This window comes from Agelaius phoeniceus, chromosome 2 (assembly GCF_051311805.1).
Source record: "Agelaius phoeniceus isolate bAgePho1 chromosome 2, bAgePho1.hap1, whole genome shotgun sequence".
NCBI classification, from domain to species: domain Eukaryota; kingdom Metazoa; phylum Chordata; class Aves; order Passeriformes; family Icteridae; genus Agelaius; species Agelaius phoeniceus.
The window spans coordinates 73,810,507-73,828,970 of NC_135266.1; the positions used below are offsets into that span (position 1 = coordinate 73,810,507).

An 18,464-nucleotide genomic window follows, 5' to 3' on the forward strand; every position below is an offset into this window, starting at 1 on the left:
CTTTGTGATTCCTATTTTCACAAATCCTTAGTAGAAAGTCAGACTTGGGCTGTATTACAATACATGCACATAACATGTGCAAAGTTGAGACTCAAAACACTTATCTTTTTGCCTAAATCTATTTACTTTCTCCACAAAGCTCCTAGGTTTTAATGAGTTGTACCGCTAAGTATTAAAAATATAAAAATTTGTGTTTAACTACTAGTATAAAGTCATAAGCAAAATCTGCATATATTTCCCTGCAAATAGCTCGTACCTCCCAACAACAAAATTACCCATAATATGTGTAAAATGAGGTGGCTTGTTTTCTAAAAGTAGGAACAGCAAGGAGAAACATAAAAACCACGTAGGCAATGTCACAGTCAGTACTTCTAAATGAAAAACTACCCAAAAAAAAAGTGACTTTAAAAAAAAGTTTAGAATGGAAAACCGGGAAAAAACTCATACCTCAAAACAGGCAACAGCAAAAGATGCTTTACAATAGAAATACAATGATTAGAAACCCTGAGATTTGTTAGACTGATCACTGGACAAATTGCTGAGATTTAGGGGGAAAAAACGAAACTGAAACAGAAAAAACCCAAACCAACTAACAAAACAAAACCCCAACTCAACAACAACAAAACCAAATAATTCATAAAAAACCCAATGAACAAACACCTCAAACAAAAAATCTCAACCAACCAACAACAAGAAAACAACCCACAAAATAGTGAGACCTAGTTTGCAGAAAATGCATGTTCGATACTGCTGAAGAACAAGCTCAAGGCTTTGTGGTGGTACACAGACACCAAAATCACATCTGGACAGAAACAGAAGCACTACCAATATTCAACAGCCATCCTTGAACCAGGCCTTGTGTGTCCCTCTTTATTTAAGCTACATCACTCACCTTTTAAAAGTCTTCACGCTGAAATAAATTACGATCCCATTGCTTTGTTCAAGGCCTAATTTCTGGAAGAAATAAGAGACAAAATGTAGGCACTTCTTTAGAATGATGACAACTACTACAGCTCTTAAGACACTTAAGTAATACTTGTAGGGTCAACTCCACTGATGAATGATAAGAGAGTTAAAGTTATCATGAATTGCAGAAACCCAGGTGAGGTGTACCAGTACCTCAAAAAAAAATTCAGCTCTGCTTTTACAAAAGCAGAAACTGGAATTTAAATGCCTTTACCAAGTGCCATTAATAACATGTGGAATGAAGGTGACAGAAGATCAAATTCACAGTTATGTACCCTTGGAGCAAAAACACAAAAATCAAGATGAGTCACTGAAATCTGGCTAAAACTGCAGTTCCACCAAAACAGACATCCAAAGTAGGACCACCATGTACATATGTTTCCCTATCAATGCTATAAGCCTAAAAACAAAAAAGAAAACTTGAAAGACTACTTTGGAAATAATGCATAACTGAGACATCTTCAGACGTGAACAGATAAACAAAATTTAGGAGACAGTATCCTAAGAAACAAATACTGGAACAAAAAGGGAATTATTTGCCTCAGCAAAAGAATACTACTTTCTGCTAGGAAAGCACAGTATCGTAACTAAATTATTTACATCAAGAGGTACTGTGCTACTTTTAAATTCCACGTCCCAAGCAGAAGAAACAGCCCATTAATGGTAAACTACCAATCACTTCCACTCAACAGTGACACCACAGGTGAGATAATGAGCACGAGAGACTGCAAAGTACTCTCATTCCCATTATCTCACTATGGTGAGATAATCACTCACCGTAACTACTTAACCACTGTTTTAACTACTTTTAACTACTGTTGTGCAAACTAGGGCAGGGGGGAAGTAAAATCAGCCCACCACCGAATGATGGGAAAAATTTTTACAACGTAGTCAACTTCAACCACCGAGAGAACTCTCTGAAGAAAAAGCAAATCTTAGTCTAACTCTGGGCCACGCAACATAGTTCAAGGTGTGATTATCCAGACAGCACTCCAGAAAAGCATATTTCAATTCCCAGGGGGATAAAAAAAATACAAATACAAAAAATCTCGTTACTTCAATATCTGGCTTCAGAAAGAACAACCTCAGTGGGAGGAGAAGAAATGGAACAGCTAGAACAAAAAGCTTGAAAGCATGAAGGCCATTTAAAAAACTCATGCATACGACCAGCCTAAAAAGACTCCAAAAACCCAAGAGGAACAAGTAGTTGGTTCCCAACTACTATCAGGAAGTCTCTGACCTACAAAAGTGCTGGAATTGTACTGGGGGGATGTTTTACATACATTTCATACACCTTTTGGTTAGAAACAGGCTACTGACCTAGGTCAGAGCAACAACAGTTTGTCTAAAATCCCAATTCTTGTCAATTTTACCATCTGTAAAATTTTCCTGAAGTAAAAGAGTATCCATGAAGCCTGAACCAGAAAACACAGAATAAATTCTTTGCACTGATGTTCAGTAAGGAAAAGATCAGGGAAGATCACATCCAAGCTCTCTTTCTACAGGTCAGGTCAGAGGAAAAATGTTGCATCAAAGTGCTAACAGAAGAGGATTTTAGAACAAATCACCAGGGCCATGTGGAAGTCACTTAAGATTTCTAAAGTCAGTCAGCAATTTTTTATTTCAGTATCTGCAACCGATTACTTAAGCAGAAGGGAAGAACAATTACTCAGACTACAGTCCTATCTCTATCACTAAATAAATTGATAGAAACTACAGCTGAATAAATATACAAAAAAATCCCCAAAACATAGGGGAGGACAGTAATACAAATTTCGAAATGAAAAGGTAATGTCTCACAGGACTACTGCCAAAATCTTTTGAAGGGTTCACATACTTTTTGACCAACCCTGATTAAACTGGTATATCCCACTAAAGTCTTCCAAAAGGCATTCAAACACTGTACTTACTGAAGACTGCTGTGGAAATTATTTACAATAAAGATTTTGAGAAGATGCTCTCTGGGGGATTTGTAATTATTTAAAGAGAAAAATATCATGTGTTGTTCATTGTTACCACAATAAAGACAAGTTACCACAGGGATTCCAAAATAAAATGACACAGATCAACATATATAAGTCAGCCAAGAGATAGTGACTCCCAAAATGAGTGCTTCCTAATCATATAAACTTATTCACAGCAGCTGAAAACACAAACTGATTGTAAAGCAATGTGGCAGGAAAAATCAGTAGTGACAAATGCAAGGTAATGAACAAGGGGGGAAAGAATACACATAATTTGAGATCCCCGTTGCAACCTTCTCACTCTTTCAAATCAAAGCTACTCAATCATCAACAACCAAAGAGGGGAAAAAAAAGAATCAAATAAAACAAAGCACATTTGTTACTACAAAACAAACATACTTCACCAGCATCTTGCTTATCAAGAGATGTTCAGATCACTCACTTTTCAGAGAAAGGGAGAAACAGATGAGTTACACGAACAATTTATACTCATGGAAAATACTTCTCTTTGAAACGAAAACAACTCAAGGAAGATCCTAAATCTGAAAGAATAAAAAAAATACAGATGATACGAGCTGCCCAATGTTTTGCAAGAAGAAAAAGGTGCCAAATTAAATAATTAAGAAGCTTTAATAATCTATTGTGCATGAAAACATTTTGCTAATTGGGAAAGTCGCTGCTGCAGAAGGCTACAGAGGTTAGAAATGCAAGCAGTTCAAACAGGGATTGGGCAAACATGAAATAAATGCACTGATAACTTAAAACACAGTGGTTCAAAGGAAACTACAAAATTCTTGGCCAGCTAGGTGAAAACCAGAATACACCTGCAGAAAAATAAGCCTTTAACTGAAAAGCTTCTATTCCTATACATCCCTGCTGCAAACAAGTTACCCAATTGTCTATTTGCCTAGTACAGCAATTACCCTAACACAGGAGAGTAATAATCATCTTCTTACATACAAAAGAAATATCACTAGCCTCACTGAAGCTCTACCCATTTACCCAAAAAATCTGAAGTTCAGCCCATGGCTCTGAAGCTGACTTCAGCTGAGGGATGGATGTCAACATGTTGGTATAAGGTCAGAGACTTTACGAACATGTCCCTAATGTTCTGTGAAGCTATCCAGTTCTAATGGTCACTTCCTGACCCTGACATTCATTTGATCATAATATCAATTAATTCCTTAATTCTGCTAGTTTCTGAAGTTCCTCTCCTTATTACAGAAGATCACTTATCACTTGACTTTCCTTTTGTCTGATGATCACAAGCTCAGTACAGACTATCTACAAAGCAGCTATCAAGAAGCTCTCTAGCTTAATGTCTTGCCACAGCTCAGGAACACTCATTCCCTACAAAGCCAGATAAAACCCATGTACCACAGCTTTCTTGGGGTATGAAGCATCAATCCAGTGGCTGGCTGAATGTATGCCACAGTTCACCCCAAAAACAAAGTAAACCACTCCAATTAAAATCACCTAAAAGTAACACTTTTTCACTGCAATTGAAGCAAATTAGTAACCCAACTATATCCACATATAAGAAGTGAAAAGTGCTAGAAAAACACAAGTAGCTCAAAATTTTAAAGGGTTGTAATTTAAGACAGTTTTAAGCTAAATCTGCATGCTACTACTACAGTCTCAATTTGGGCATAGTAAATGATGTATACTGTGTATGGAGAGACTCCTACCTATGTGAATACAACTCCAAGTTAGAGAGAAAGCAGTTGCAGGGCCCTTCTGAGTCACCAGATATAAAACTCTTACCACAGGCAACCACAAACTGTTTTGGTTTGTGGTTTTTTTTCCTCCTTATATCCTTCCTCAGGGGTACTCAGCCATCAGCCGTAGCTTTTTATGTTCACATATCCCTTAGATACATGGTAGCTCTGATTTACTGTTAACTTTTACACCTCTAACAAAAGTTTTAACACTTCTGAAGGTCTGCCTAGTTACCAGGTCCACAGCCTCATTGCTATGCTATCATGTGGCTGTTTCTGCAACCACAGAAAAGAGTTTCCTGCTGGAACCCTTTCCAGCCACGTCAGTTCCCCAAACGAAAAATTTCTGTGCAAGAACACTACAGCTGTGCCTGAACATATCAAGGTTGGTACCACAGCTCTGAACTTCAGCACAGAGATCATTTCAGCAGACAGGACAGTCATGACAAGCTGATGGCCACAGACAGAAATGCTCTACCCTGAGAGCAACTACTACATAAAGCAATCCAACATGCATGTGCCCACTGCCAACACAGCAAGCAGTGACACATGGAATATTAAAACAGGTCAGGCTGAATTTTACAACATGTATATCCAGTGGCCACATTGAGTTGTGTATCTGAAGCAAGCAAGGCTTTCAGCAAGCTTCAGTCATTACATTAATGCCACAATGACTCAACTATTTCATCTGCCAGTTTCACACATAAATCATGGTAATGAGTTCAACAGGAATACTTGCATATTTTGGGCTAACTTCAAGTGCAAGTATTCACAACACCAAAGTAAAACAAGGGTCTTAAATTACTATACAAGCTCATGAAAGTATCTGAATAACACTTAACACAAACCCATTTATATTGCTGGTGTTTCAGAACCTCAGTAAAAGCTTTCAGAACAGGATACTAAGTTTAGGTTCACAAATCTAATTTACCTGTTCATCTGAGTACCATCATTACAAAAGCCTGGTATATCTCATTGCTTGAGTTTTGAGACACTACTTCAGAAATTATTTTCCAGTAGGTTTGGAGCTGCTTCAAATTTAATTCTTTCCTCTGATTTTTTGTATGGATTGAAGAAATTAGCTTACTAAAAGTCACGATGTAAGATTCAAAATGTGTTTGTCACGCAGATTTCAGAGAATTCAACAAAAAAGCAAGACCTAAAAGACCTGTAATTCAGCAGAGACAGTAACTAAGAACAGTAAAAGGGCAAGATCTACTTAGTGAAATATTTTGAAGCAAGTCAGTAAATTTTAGTTTTATTCACAAGACTATTTACACACAGCTAAAGCCTACCAAAAGCATGCAAACTGTGATATCTTCTGAGCATCTTAACTGAACTGCAGCCACCACTGCTAAATGTGAATGCTGACATCTGTTTTCCAACTGATGCTTCCAGGAATATTTGAATAATTTTGCTTAACACAGCTTCTTCCTTGAGTCTTCCTACTCAATGAATGCTAGGAAATGCTTCCTTGCATGCACAAACAGAATCAAAATACAGAATCAACCTCAAACTTAATTCTGTGAAGGGGTATCCAAAACAAGCACCAGTAATTCTCAAGACTACTCATCAAAGAATGAGCAGCACTTGGCATAGGTATTCATGGCAAATCAAAATCATACAGTTGACCAACAGTGTTTTAGGGCAGCCACATTGACTTGTGTCTCCTCATCTGCACACTTTCTATGTATTTCACAGCTGTTTAATCTTGGAAACACACTGATCAGCAAGAGCACAGCACCATTTCTAGCCTTAAAAGCCATTATGTGCAATGTGGTAGAGAGTAAATTTTATCTACTACTCATGCAGCAAGATGCTGCTTAAGGATGTCCTTTATTATAAATAGAATAGAAAGGTAAAACAAGAGAGAAAAACAAAGGACCTGCAATAAAATGCTTATCTATTACTTATATCCAAGCGTGTGTCTATTTCCAGAAAATAGGCAACACTAGACCACAGCAACAGACTTGAAAGATGGCTAAGTGGAAAGGGAATACAGAAACAATAGAGAAACACTATGCCAGAGATATGAACACAGGAAAAGGACATGTAAAATCCTGAAAAATAAAGTGGCATTAATACAGCATGAAAAGAGTCAAGTTGTTATTTGATGGATCTTAACTTTAAAAAAATGCAACACTTAATAGGAAAAACAAATACTGAATGACTAGATCAGAAAGAGACCCAGGAACAGTAAATTTATTTAGATGTCAGGTCTGAGCAATAGAACACAGGCCATTGGTGTCAGTGGGTCAGAGCACACATTGCAAAAACATGCCTTAATCTTCATTGCTCCATGTAGAGCCAAGAGTAACTGAGAATTCAAATCTATGAAGTCCCTAGCTTTTGTTAGCATTTAAAAAAAAGCCTGGTATGCACAAATAGCACATTATCTTTCAAATTTGTCAAGTTACAAAAATTTGGATGTACAGCCAATCATATGTAAACCAACCAAATGTGAACAAGTAACTAGAGACCAGAAAGAACAGAAATCTCAAGAGCAAGAATTTCCCAATGTTTGATTATCTTAGCTATGCACAATTGTTACCCCTGTTGTTACTCATGCCTATTACCTGCTATTCTACCAAAAGCTCTTCTCAGAGAAGAGCTTGGCTTTGTCTTTTCTCTATTTTCCCACTAATTAGTTGAAAACAGCAGTAACCTGTCCCTTCAGCCTTCTCTTTAGACTGAACACAACCCTCTTTCTCAGCTTTTCCTTTGTTATGTGTTCAATCACCCTGGTGTTACACCGGGCTTACTCTAGAATATCCCTATCTTCATTAGGACATAGTCTAACCAAAACCAGACTAAACACTGTAGATGGGTTCTCCCAGTATAAGACACTGCAGAACAATCACTTTCTTTAAACTGCTGGCTACCACCTTGCTGATTTCAGTCCAGTATGCTGCTTACATTCAATCCTGCTAGGGTGCACTATTCATGTTTAACTTGCTGTTCACCAGGACTAGCTAAAGCTGTCTTCTATCCTATTAGTGCCCAAATGGTACTATTCTCAAACATTCTGGAAATGAAGACACTTTTTAACTAACCATACGGACTTTTAACACTATTCTTCATTAGTGCTTCTTCTTAATTGGTTGGGATTTTTTCATTTTTATTTTAAACTAGTATTCAGTCTACACTCATATCATGTATAACCCATGAACAAGTAGCTCTGTATGGTTAACTAGCATCCATGCCTAATGGCACACCACTTCTCAGTGCCTTACTGCACAAATCTTTTTGACTAATGCTTCTAAAATACTTTATTTTTGCATATGCTTAGAAAGAGGAAAAACTGTCATGCCAAAGTCTGCAAATGAACAAGTTTGAAGACAGAGCATTTTCTTTGCCTTTAGCATAAATAACATCAGCTAATAGCCTCAAACAGATTTTTCATCCCTGAGAAATAATCAAGTATTGGCTAACAACCTAGTATTTTGGGCCTGGTATGGACAAGCTTCTTCAACACAGTTTACTTGCAGTGATTCGTATTCAATGCATCAAGTAATTCAGAACAAAGAAAACTGAATTTAAAAGAGTAAGTTAATATGCTGTATGTAGGAGGGAAACCCATGTGGACTAAGACCAAGTAATCAGACAATGAAGCTACAGTGTAACAAAGGAAAGAAAAACTTATCACCACAAACAAAATGAGATAGAAAAAGAAGTGGGAGAAGATCAAACTAAAAAACCAGCCACAAAACAGTTCAAGTTCCATATGAGGTAAGGTTGACGGGAAACGGAATCCAAGGCAAGAATAGATCTGGTCAGCAAGGCAAGTATGATAGGTTTTCACAGCTGCACTGGCTGGCTGCAAGTTACATTATGCAATCAAGACTCCAGGTTATCCAACTGCTTTAAAGTGTAAAAGGTAGTCTTATTTTTAAATAAGATGTATACTGTATTCATTAAGGCCACAGTTACACAACTACAAACCACATCCAGTCCTGGACAGGACTACTGTGGTTTTGAATTCGTATTCCTTTCCCCTTTCTCCCTAGCTGTTTAAGGATTCTAACAGCCAGTCAGTCCATCATGGGAGCTAAGATGGTAGAAAGTGGAAATACAAAAAAAAAAACAAGAGCAAATACTCTACACCTACATAGCTCCTCATCCCCAAATTTCATTGTGATGATTCATGGACCTAAACTGACTCCCAAAACTGAAAACGTAAAACAATCAAAAAAGCCAGAAAAGGCTGATGTTGGTACAAACAGGAAAGGACAATGACAAACCTAAATTAGTTTGGTTTAAATGGTCATAAAACCAAGGATATATACATTCAATTTAAACCCATGAAAAATATTCAAAGTACTATTTGTCTTAAGCCAGTATTTCATCTTTTGAATCTACATATGCAACTGGAAGTATAGTCTGAGCCTTAAAAAAAACCCAAAAACTATTAACTTTCCTAGCAGGGAGCTTTTCAAATCCTCTATAAACTTTTGTCTAAAAAGAAGAAAGCGATGCCTCAATAAGCTATTCCACCTTCTAGTTCTTGTACCTGCTGAAAGGCTACACACTGTTCCCTGTTTGATTTTGTACTGTTCAGGCAGTAACTGACACTCAGAAATTCATCTTTTAACACTGGAGATGGAAAGGGAGATGAAGGAAGCACACCCAATTATCTACCATGTTACTGGGTGCACCATCTTTCCTAGAGCAGGATTAAGTCACACTGTAATCTATTCTCTTTTATTGAGGAACAGACCTTCTTAAGTAATTCTTGTGTATCTTCTCCAAACATTTCTTGTGTATCTTCTTGTGTTATGGTTCTTTTAAATTACTAAAAAAAGTATTTTTTAGTAATTTAAATTTCGTTGAATTTAGTGCAGATCAGTACTGTACTATACACAGTATTAGTCAGACCATCTCAGTATTTCTATTTGTTAATTCTTTGGATAGAAGTATACATAACGATGGTCAAACACAGTGATGATGGCAAACATCCACCTTTTGCTAGTGGTAAAAAAACAAACCACCTTTGTTGTGCTCTCCATTTTCCTTCATTTCTAAATTGTGATTTCTTTGTTTATTACATGGATTACAAAGGACTTCTTACCTGGTCTCTCTAGATATTACTTGGCTTCCTTAACAAGGCACCACCTACCAGAACAAAACATCATTTCCTGAATTAATTTTTTTTTCAAAAAACATAACCACCCTTACAAGAAAAACTACTACTACTACTAATTATTATCATAATAAACAAAATCCCAAATATGCACATGTGCAAACACTAGTTATAAACTAAAAGGATGTCTGGTAAATTCTGTCAGCTTAATAAGAATCTTAAACATTTATAGATTGGTGTATTAACAATCAATTGTTGCTCAAACAAAACGACAACATTATCTCAGGTATAACAGAACACTACTCTTCTCCCCTATTCCATACACACACACAAAAAAAATTAAAAAAAGACACCAATACCACACCCACAGATCACAACTGTTATCACAGACTCCCAGGAGCCAAAGCTGCAGACCACATCATGCTAGCCACTGTGCAAACACAGAGTAAAACTGTTCAAAGAGCAAACAATCTAAACATAAGGGGCAACAGATGGAGAGAGACAAAAATGAGAATACAAGGAAACAGCACCACCATAAACAATGGTTACAATTAGTTCTTGTTCTAAGGATGGTGTGTTTGAGTCCCAGGGTGACAGGAAAGGTGGTGGTTGGGGTTTGTTTTCAGTAGGCTTTATTTCCTAAAGTCAGGTTCTTTTGCATTAACAGGTTGCAACTGGCTTGCTTGTAAGGGTGCACATGCAGAATTTCTCCAAGTATGAGAAGCATCACAGGAGAATGAATGAAATTGTTTAACTGCCCATGATGTCACTTCCTAAACAGCTCTTACAACCTCATTAACAACAAAAAACAGATAGTACCTTTCACAGTTAAATCCCAACACTGAATTAAAGCTAAGTAAAACCTGTTGGTTTTACCACCATAAAATGCAAAAAGGCAAAAAGACTGGACAGTCAGAAGTCCAGGAAAGCACTCTGGTATAGGATTCTGAGTCCATATCCACAGAGCAGGATCATTCTTATCAGATCTTTTAAGAAAAATTGTTACCACACAATACAGAGGTCAAAGCATGATCTTGTACTCATGTGATTTTTAACACAACTAAATAACAAACACCTAATTGCTGATTAACAGTTAAGACACCACTTAATATGTGGGAGAAATCTACAGTCTTTGTTAGAAGAGTGTGTGCTATGTCTAAAACCAGGGCTAGACCCAAAGACCTCATGACACTGCTGTCTACAAGCAACAGCACAGAGAGTTTTCCTTTGCAATAGCAGCCTCAGCTAAAGGTCAGACATCTACAAGGAGAAGTCAAAAGCACATGCAGAGATTTAGCGAGTTTAGAGGGCAGCAAGTCTGGAAGAGAGAGAGACTTGAAGGTCATCCATACAGGTGTGACAGCTGAGTTTATGAATGAGATGAACAATACGACTTTTAGAGAAATCTGATGTAGTATTAGGAGTAAATACCAAGCTGGAAAGATCTTACACAGATCAAAGGAAAAGGAACTCCAAAAAGAAGTAAGGTTTCTACCAAGGCTACTTTCAACGAGAGAGGAAAACAAAAAACAAAAGAAAAAAATAGCACAGTTGCATTATGAGTTAATTCAAACGAATTAACTTTTTTAATGTTCAGTATGGCTGCATTGCACAGAAGAGCCTAAACAAAGGTAACATGCCAGTACACTTTCAACAAAAGCCTGCAGGAGGAAAACAAAGATGTCCATATTTCTTGGGCAGACTGTGAGCTGTAAGCAGCCCTCAATTAGTAAAATTTGGCATAACCCATACAATTCTATGTGCATGATTTTCTATCTTCTTCAATACCATCTTTCACAGCAAAAGATTAGAGGAAACTAAATGTAGAAACCAACACAAACACAAGACAAACTCTTCCATAATGCCACTTATCTCTCCTAATGGTCTGGCCCAGCAGAAGCTACATCAGTAGCTACATCAGTAGCTCTGGTTCAAAGCAGCTGCTGTCCCCATCAGTGCCCAAGTGGCAGCATGTGCCCAAGCATAGATGGCTACTGTACAAACTATTCCATGGGGGAAAGGTGGAACTGAGATGACATCCTGCTTAGCATGCGTTGGGGGATAAAGCTGATGAGCAGGGACTATGTCTGAACAGACTTCTGTACAGCACTAGGGACAAATGTCACTATTACAGCCTTTGGAAGCTACAGCAATGCTAACTGAAGGAGTCTGATAGTCTTGTAAGGGTAAAACAAGCTGTACAATAAAGTTCATAAACCTTTTAAATAAAGAAGCAACATATTACACCTTATATTTTTTAGATACCCAAACACATAGTTTTGCATGACAGCAAACAGCATTAAGTAGTCTCATCTCAGACAAACTTAAAAAACCCACACAAACCCAACCCAAATCCTCTTGTGCTACTGACACTCAGTATGGCTGGCTAGAACACTGACAATGCCTGAGTGTTTCAAATCAGTATTGCAGCTACTCTGCTAAGATCAATGACCACTTGCTTCTGCACCTGACCTCTGTGATGAGTCGCTGCTACACCTACAAGATTATTCTCATAATAGCTGATGGTGAGAAAGGGGCAGAGAAAGAAGTTATGGTAAAGCTAATCCCAAAAAATTTAGGAAACATGGACAAAAATTAAGGATTTAAGCATGACAACAAACTTAGGAAATACAAATGCCCTCTGAATCAAGAAAAATTTGAAAAAATATGTTGGTGGCAATCTTGTCACTAGAACACAAAAATTAACAATCGCTGTAGATTTCACTTATGTTGGACTAATAAAATCTGTACTATAACTATTGATTGAAATAATTTTCTTCTGATAGCAAACCAGAGCAAGAAAACAACTTTCATCATTGACATGTCCAGTCCAAGAGATAGTCCAGGTGAAGGGATGAGACTGTCTATAAAGGACAGTCACTGATCTCATCTACTACAACTGTTGATGTTCTCATACATACACACATATAATCAAACTCTTAGTGTGTGTGTGTGTGTGTGTGTGTCTTATTGAACTCTAGTGGCATTGAGTTCCACAGAATACATATAAAATTCCTAACTTCTGGAAGTTAACAGAAAAGAAAAGTTTTCAACTGTAAAAATCATTTAAGTATAATAAAGTGGCATTGAAATCATGGAGTCATTTAGGTTGGAAAACACAATTAAGATCAAGTCCAACCATTAAACCGGCATCACCATGTTCACCACTAAATGATGTCCCTACGCTTCACACACATCTTCTAATTACTTTCAGGGGTGGCAACTCCACCACTTTCTTGGGCAGCATATTTCTATGCTTGACAACCCTTCCAGTGGAAAAAAAATTCCCAAACAACCAATCTAAACCTCCCCTGGTGTAACTTGAGGCCATCTTATCCTGTCACTTGTTGCCTGGCAGAAGAGGCTGACCCCACCTGGCTGCACCCTCCTGTCAGGCAGCTGCAGAGAGTGATGAGGTCCCCCTGAGCCTCCTTTTCTCCAGGCTGAACACCCCCAGCTCCCTCAGCTGCTCCTCACAGCACTTGTGCTCCAGAGCCTTCCCCAGCTCCGTTGCCCTTCCCTGGACACGCTCCAGCCCCTCAATGTCTCTCTTGCACTGAGGGGCCCAGAACTGAGCACAGCATTGGAGCTGTGGCCTCAGCAGTGCTGGGTACAGGGGGACGGTCACTGCCCTGCTCCTGCTGGCCACACCTGGCTGATCCAGGCCAGGATGCCATCGGCCTTCTTGGCCACCTGGGTACACACAAGATTGTATTCTATGGAGCCAACCACAGCAGCAATGAATGCTGCTTAACCATCTGAGTAGGGGGTAAGGGATGGAGATTCACATGACAGCAAAGATGCAAAGCTTGACTGTGCATTAGAAACCACAGAAACACCTGAGAACAGTCACATATGAATCAGCACTTCTCTCCCAAAATAGGTGGCAGCATAAATAGTCCCAATAAAGTGCATTTACACCAATACATACAGCATGGGCAACACAGGAGAGCTGGGATAATTCACTGTGCAGCTGAAAAACTATGATATAAAATCAATATAGTGAAAGTCCCAACTGAAGAAGCCGTAACATGCAACTTCATTCCAGAAGTCTCAAACTTCTTTCTTCTACCAAAAATTTCTCTTAGAAGTACAAAACACTATCTCACAAACTTGCAAATCTTGGTACAAAATGAAGAAGGTAAATAGTAACATCTAAACTGAGTAAATTGTTCATACATCAAGTTCTCATGTACTGCCAGCCGTAAAAGCCAGCAGCACATAGGGCAAGCTATAAATATGGGATACAAGCTAAGCTTCGTTGGAACTTCAATATGTAAGCAAGCAACACACTTAGCCACAAGAGCATTCAACTACTAAGATTACACCACTGAAACAAAGTTAAGAAGAAGTTGAAAAGAAAACACTTTCAGCTCCAGAGTTAAACACAATTTCAATGGACACAAAACTCCACTGCAACATAGGGGGCTTTTAAGGCCCTCATGAGGCAAGTATTACCTCAAACAACTCACACTGAACACCTGAGCAGTCTTTTGAACTCCTGTGAACTTCAAATTCCAATCCATTTACACAAATTGGTTGAGTTCATTGTTAATTGTGATGGAAAAATAAACAGTTCTCCGTGAACAGTGAATTTTCCATTAGCAACAATTCTTGATACAGGTTCTTAACAGAACCCCCCCATACTGCTTTTGTTGCAGGGTACGCCAATTGAGTGCAAACTCAAACAATGTGACAGAACTTGAGTAATTCTGTACTTAGTCCTCAAAACCAAAATGAAAACTTCTCAAACACCACAAGACGATTCATGCTTCTGCAGGACCAAAAAAGCCAAAACCCAAACCAAACAACCCCAGCAAAAATCTGGAAGACATTGTACCAGCTTTGTACCACATCTTTCTGTACATACTTGAACAAGCTCTACAAAAGACAGAGAAACTTGCTTTCATTCTTCCACTGCCACTTTGACATTCTTGCTGATGCAAATCCCTCTTAGCATGTTATTACAGGGTAAGCAACAGTAGAATGCAATCATATATTTGAAGTCAAAGAGGATTAATAACAATATAAAGCCAATTTCGTAGATAATAAAGTGAATTTATTGCTCTAATTAAGAGAGACTTCTATTAAAACAAGTTACTTAGTTTAACCACCAAATAACATGGCTGATGAGTTTGGTTGCTAGAGATGACCTTGCAGCAGTAAGCACCAAATACATTCCCTCCCAGAACAGCATGGTCCTATCACATGCCATAAGAAGGCTGTACCACCATCCTCACAGCTGGAGGAGGACAATGTGCCACCTACCAGGATGCTTTTGTGCAAGACATTTATTTAAGTCTTACAAAGGCTTACTGAATCTTAGCTATATGGCTGTTCTTGGCAGTATTCTCATCTTTTCATAAGCAGCCACACAAAGCTGCAATAATTTTTGTCAAACTAGCACCAGTACACAACAGTCCCCCTCCTTCCAAAGCATCATTTGCCTTGATTGCTCCTAGAAGTAACTTTTTTTGACATGAAGGATCATCAGGAAAAAAACAGAACAGCTGTTAGACTGGAATGCATAATGAATGAATCAGAAGTAAAGTTAGATGGTAGCCTTGCATCCAAGATATGATAAGAGTTAAAAAATTATTATTAAAAATGTTAAACTGCTGTAGCAAGTCAAGGGTTGGAACAGACAACTTTATTAAAGATAACATGCCATGTAATGTAAACTCTTACAAGTCTTTGATGCGGTCCATAATTTTAGATGCCCAGAATAAATACAGATCTGATGGCCTCATCCTAAGCAGTGAGGTTTGCAGCGAACCACTCATTCTTTGTATAGCCACCAAAAAGTGACAAAGAAAGTTGCAAGCTCTGCAAATCTGAAAAATCTACCACGTAAAACAGCAAAGGACAGAGACAAGAGAGTGGAAAAATAATTCAAGATACGAGTGGTGGGAAAGACCGCACCACCTGAATCCGTGCTGTACCCAAGCGAGAGACCCAGAAGGCAAGAGAGGCGCTGCCTTTTTGTTTTGTTCTCGGGCTGCACGTTCCCAGCGGAGCCGCCGCGCTGCCCGCCGGCGCCTCTGGCGGCGCAGCCCGCGCACCGCGCCCGGGCCCGCCGCGGCAGCTCCGAGCCTCTCCCGTGCGCCCGCAGCCTCGCTCGCTCCTTCCCTGCGCTACTTGGCGATCTCGGAATCCCCCGCGCAGCTAAAAAACAGCCCCAGTATTAACAAGGACAGAAAATAGAGTTAAGTTATGTCCCAGCCCTACCCACAGGGATTGGCAACAAGCCTCTCCTTAGCCAACCTAACACCCAACAGAGATCAAAATCTGCTCTGAAAATCCCACGCAAACAGAACACCAAAAATGCTCGCTATTGGGAACCTGTGGGTTTCCCCAATGTCCTCTAGCTTCCTGGGGAAGGGACAAAGCTGGCTCAGAAGCCCAGCCAAGGAACCCAACAAAACCACCCAAACAAATCTACGGGTGTAGAGAACTAGTGTGAATGCACAGAGACGATGGAGCACGCTTCTCCATGGCAAACTGCTGGGTGATTTTAAACCTCCCATGCCTCTTCTTAGCTTCGAGATGATACGGGGGACACGTGATTCGAGCAATGGGGGGGGAGAAAATTCAAGATGGCTGAAGGTGTCTTGTCACGGATTTTCATACACGCTCCAGAACTCTAGAGGGCACCCGAAATATGCCCTCCTCCTCCTCCTCCCTCCCGAGCCGGGTAACGTGAGCAGCGGCAGCAGCCCGTCGTCTGCCTGCCGGAGTTGGTATTGCAGGAGCGGTGTCTGCAGCAGCAGCGCCCACTCCGCGAGGAGGAGCCGCCTCACAGCCATTACTGGGGCTTCGCCCCAGGGCAGCAGCTACTGATCCCAGGAATTTCCCCACCCAGCCCTAGAGGGACCTCATTCACCCCTGCCCCCGGAGAATACGGGGCGGGGGGAATGGCTGAAGCCCGCTGGAAGCAGGTCTAGCCAAGGCAGAAACAGATACACAAATAGCACTCACAATGGAGCTCCCTCTCCTTGTTGGTCGCTGCCAAGGCTGCACCAAACTGGGCTGGAGCCTAAGGGAAAGACACGGGGTTAACACGGGGCAGCGAGGATCAGGCAGCGCCCCCAAGGAGCGTTTCCATCGTCTGGCCAGGGCAGGTACTGCCTGCATCACTCACCACTTCCCTTTAATCGCAATCTTTCAAATAAATAAATAAATAAATAAACAAACAAATAAATCCACTGCCCTCGCCGGGGGCGGTGGGTATACCTCACGGCACACCCACGCAGCTTGTCCCCGCTGAAAGAAGGAGGGACAAGGAGCCCTTCCCGGGCGCCGCCACACCGAGGGCTTTCACCGCGAGTGTGGGGGACAGGGCAGCGGTGGCACCTACGGTGGGGAACAGCGAGTATTACCTGCGAACTTGCCCTATCAGCCCTGAACCGGCGCCCGGAGGAACCGCGGGGCCCTCAGCGGCACGGCCCCGGCGCCAGGCGAGCGCCCGCGCCCCCCGCCCGCTGGCGCGGCAGTTGCCCCTGGTCTCGGGTTTGCCCCCCTGCAGTCGGCCAGCAGCACTACCGCCTCCTGTCCGCCATTAGAGGGACCCAGCCGAACAATACGGGAGGGGAGCCGCGGAGCGCCGGGCAGGGGAGGGGAGAGGAGGGGAGGGAGGTACAGGCGGGGGGGGCTGCGAGGGTGGTGGGTGGGGGAGGCACCGGGGCAGAACAACAGCCGAGGGCCCGGCGGGGAAGGGAGGGAGAGAGTTAAAATAGGAGGCGCTAGAGCAGACCCGGCCCTTCCCCCAAATACCCCTGCCCCCCCCTTCGGGGCTGCCCCCGGGCGCCCCCCATTTTTCCCCACCGCCCCCCTCCATGGCGCGATGGTTATGCGCGGGACTGCCCCTGGTGCCACCCGCGCCCCTGCCGCCAGAGGTGGCGGCGCGGCAGCGACACCGCGGGGTACTTCGGCCGGGTAGCTGGGAGGCACGGCGGCTGCTCTCCCATCCCCGCCCTGGGGGCAGCTGAGCGCCGCCAGCCCCCCGCCAGCCCGCCCCAGTGAGGCGCAGCGCCCCGCGCCCCCGCCTTACCCGGCTCCCCACCGCCTGCGGGCACGAACCCCCCCGCGGGGGACGCACGCACTCTGCGCTACTCCTCCGGCGCCTCAACTCTAACTCGGTCCAGTCCCGGGCGAAGCGCAGCTGCTGGCGAAGGGGAGGAGGAACCGGGCCAAGGGAGCTCGGGGAGATCCGCCTCCCTGCCCCGGCATTGGCTTTCCCAGAGGGCGGGCTCTGGCGCTGGGCTAGCCGAGTGGGTGCGCCGCCCATCCATCAGAGCCGCCCGCAGCCGGTTGACCCTATAAACTGCCAATCTTCCTCCTGGCCATGCTTGGGGTTCTTCCCACTTTGATCCATCAGGTTTGAGGAACCCGGATCGTTGCCCACCGACCGGCTCGTTACCCGTGCCCCAGGGTTGCGTTGTCGCTCCCTGCGCCGCTGTTAGACAGCGGCAACTTGCAGAAGTTCTCGGTGCCGCCGAGCCGGCTGCGGCCCGCTGGCCGTGGGCAGGGTGCGCTGGCCGTCCCGGCCGTGCACTCGGTCCCTGCGGGCGCCACCCCTCCGACCGTGGGGCGCGGGCTCGCCTCTCCCGCTTCGTCCCCCACCGCCGAGCCATAGGGGCTGGCAGTGCTTATCCGAAGGCTCCCACTTTGCTCCTTCCTTCATCTCACTAGGGTTTTGAACCTGGGGCCATGCCCATGGTGGACAGAGCATGGGTA

The 18,464-nt window shown here is 42.2% G+C and overlaps 1 protein-coding gene across 8 annotated transcripts in view; it reads right to left on the bottom strand.

Moving 5' to 3' along the window:
- ZMYM2 (zinc finger MYM-type containing 2) overlaps positions 1 to 17,936 on the bottom strand; it is an 87,390-nt gene extending 69,454 nt beyond the window's left edge. For 7 of the 8 annotated variants that reach the window (XM_054654150.2, XM_054654142.2, XM_077173901.1 and 4 more), the window contains exons 1-2: positions 17,779 to 17,936; positions 893 to 954 (exon numbers count right to left, since the gene is read on the bottom strand). The gene's annotated coding sequence lies outside the window, so the exon portion shown is untranslated. Of the gene's footprint in view, positions 1 to 892; positions 955 to 16,706; positions 16,765 to 17,778 lie in introns of all 8 variants that reach the window. The other variant, XM_077173903.1, reaches the window with a different exon arrangement.
- Positions 17,937 to 18,464: the final 528 nt, after the last annotated feature.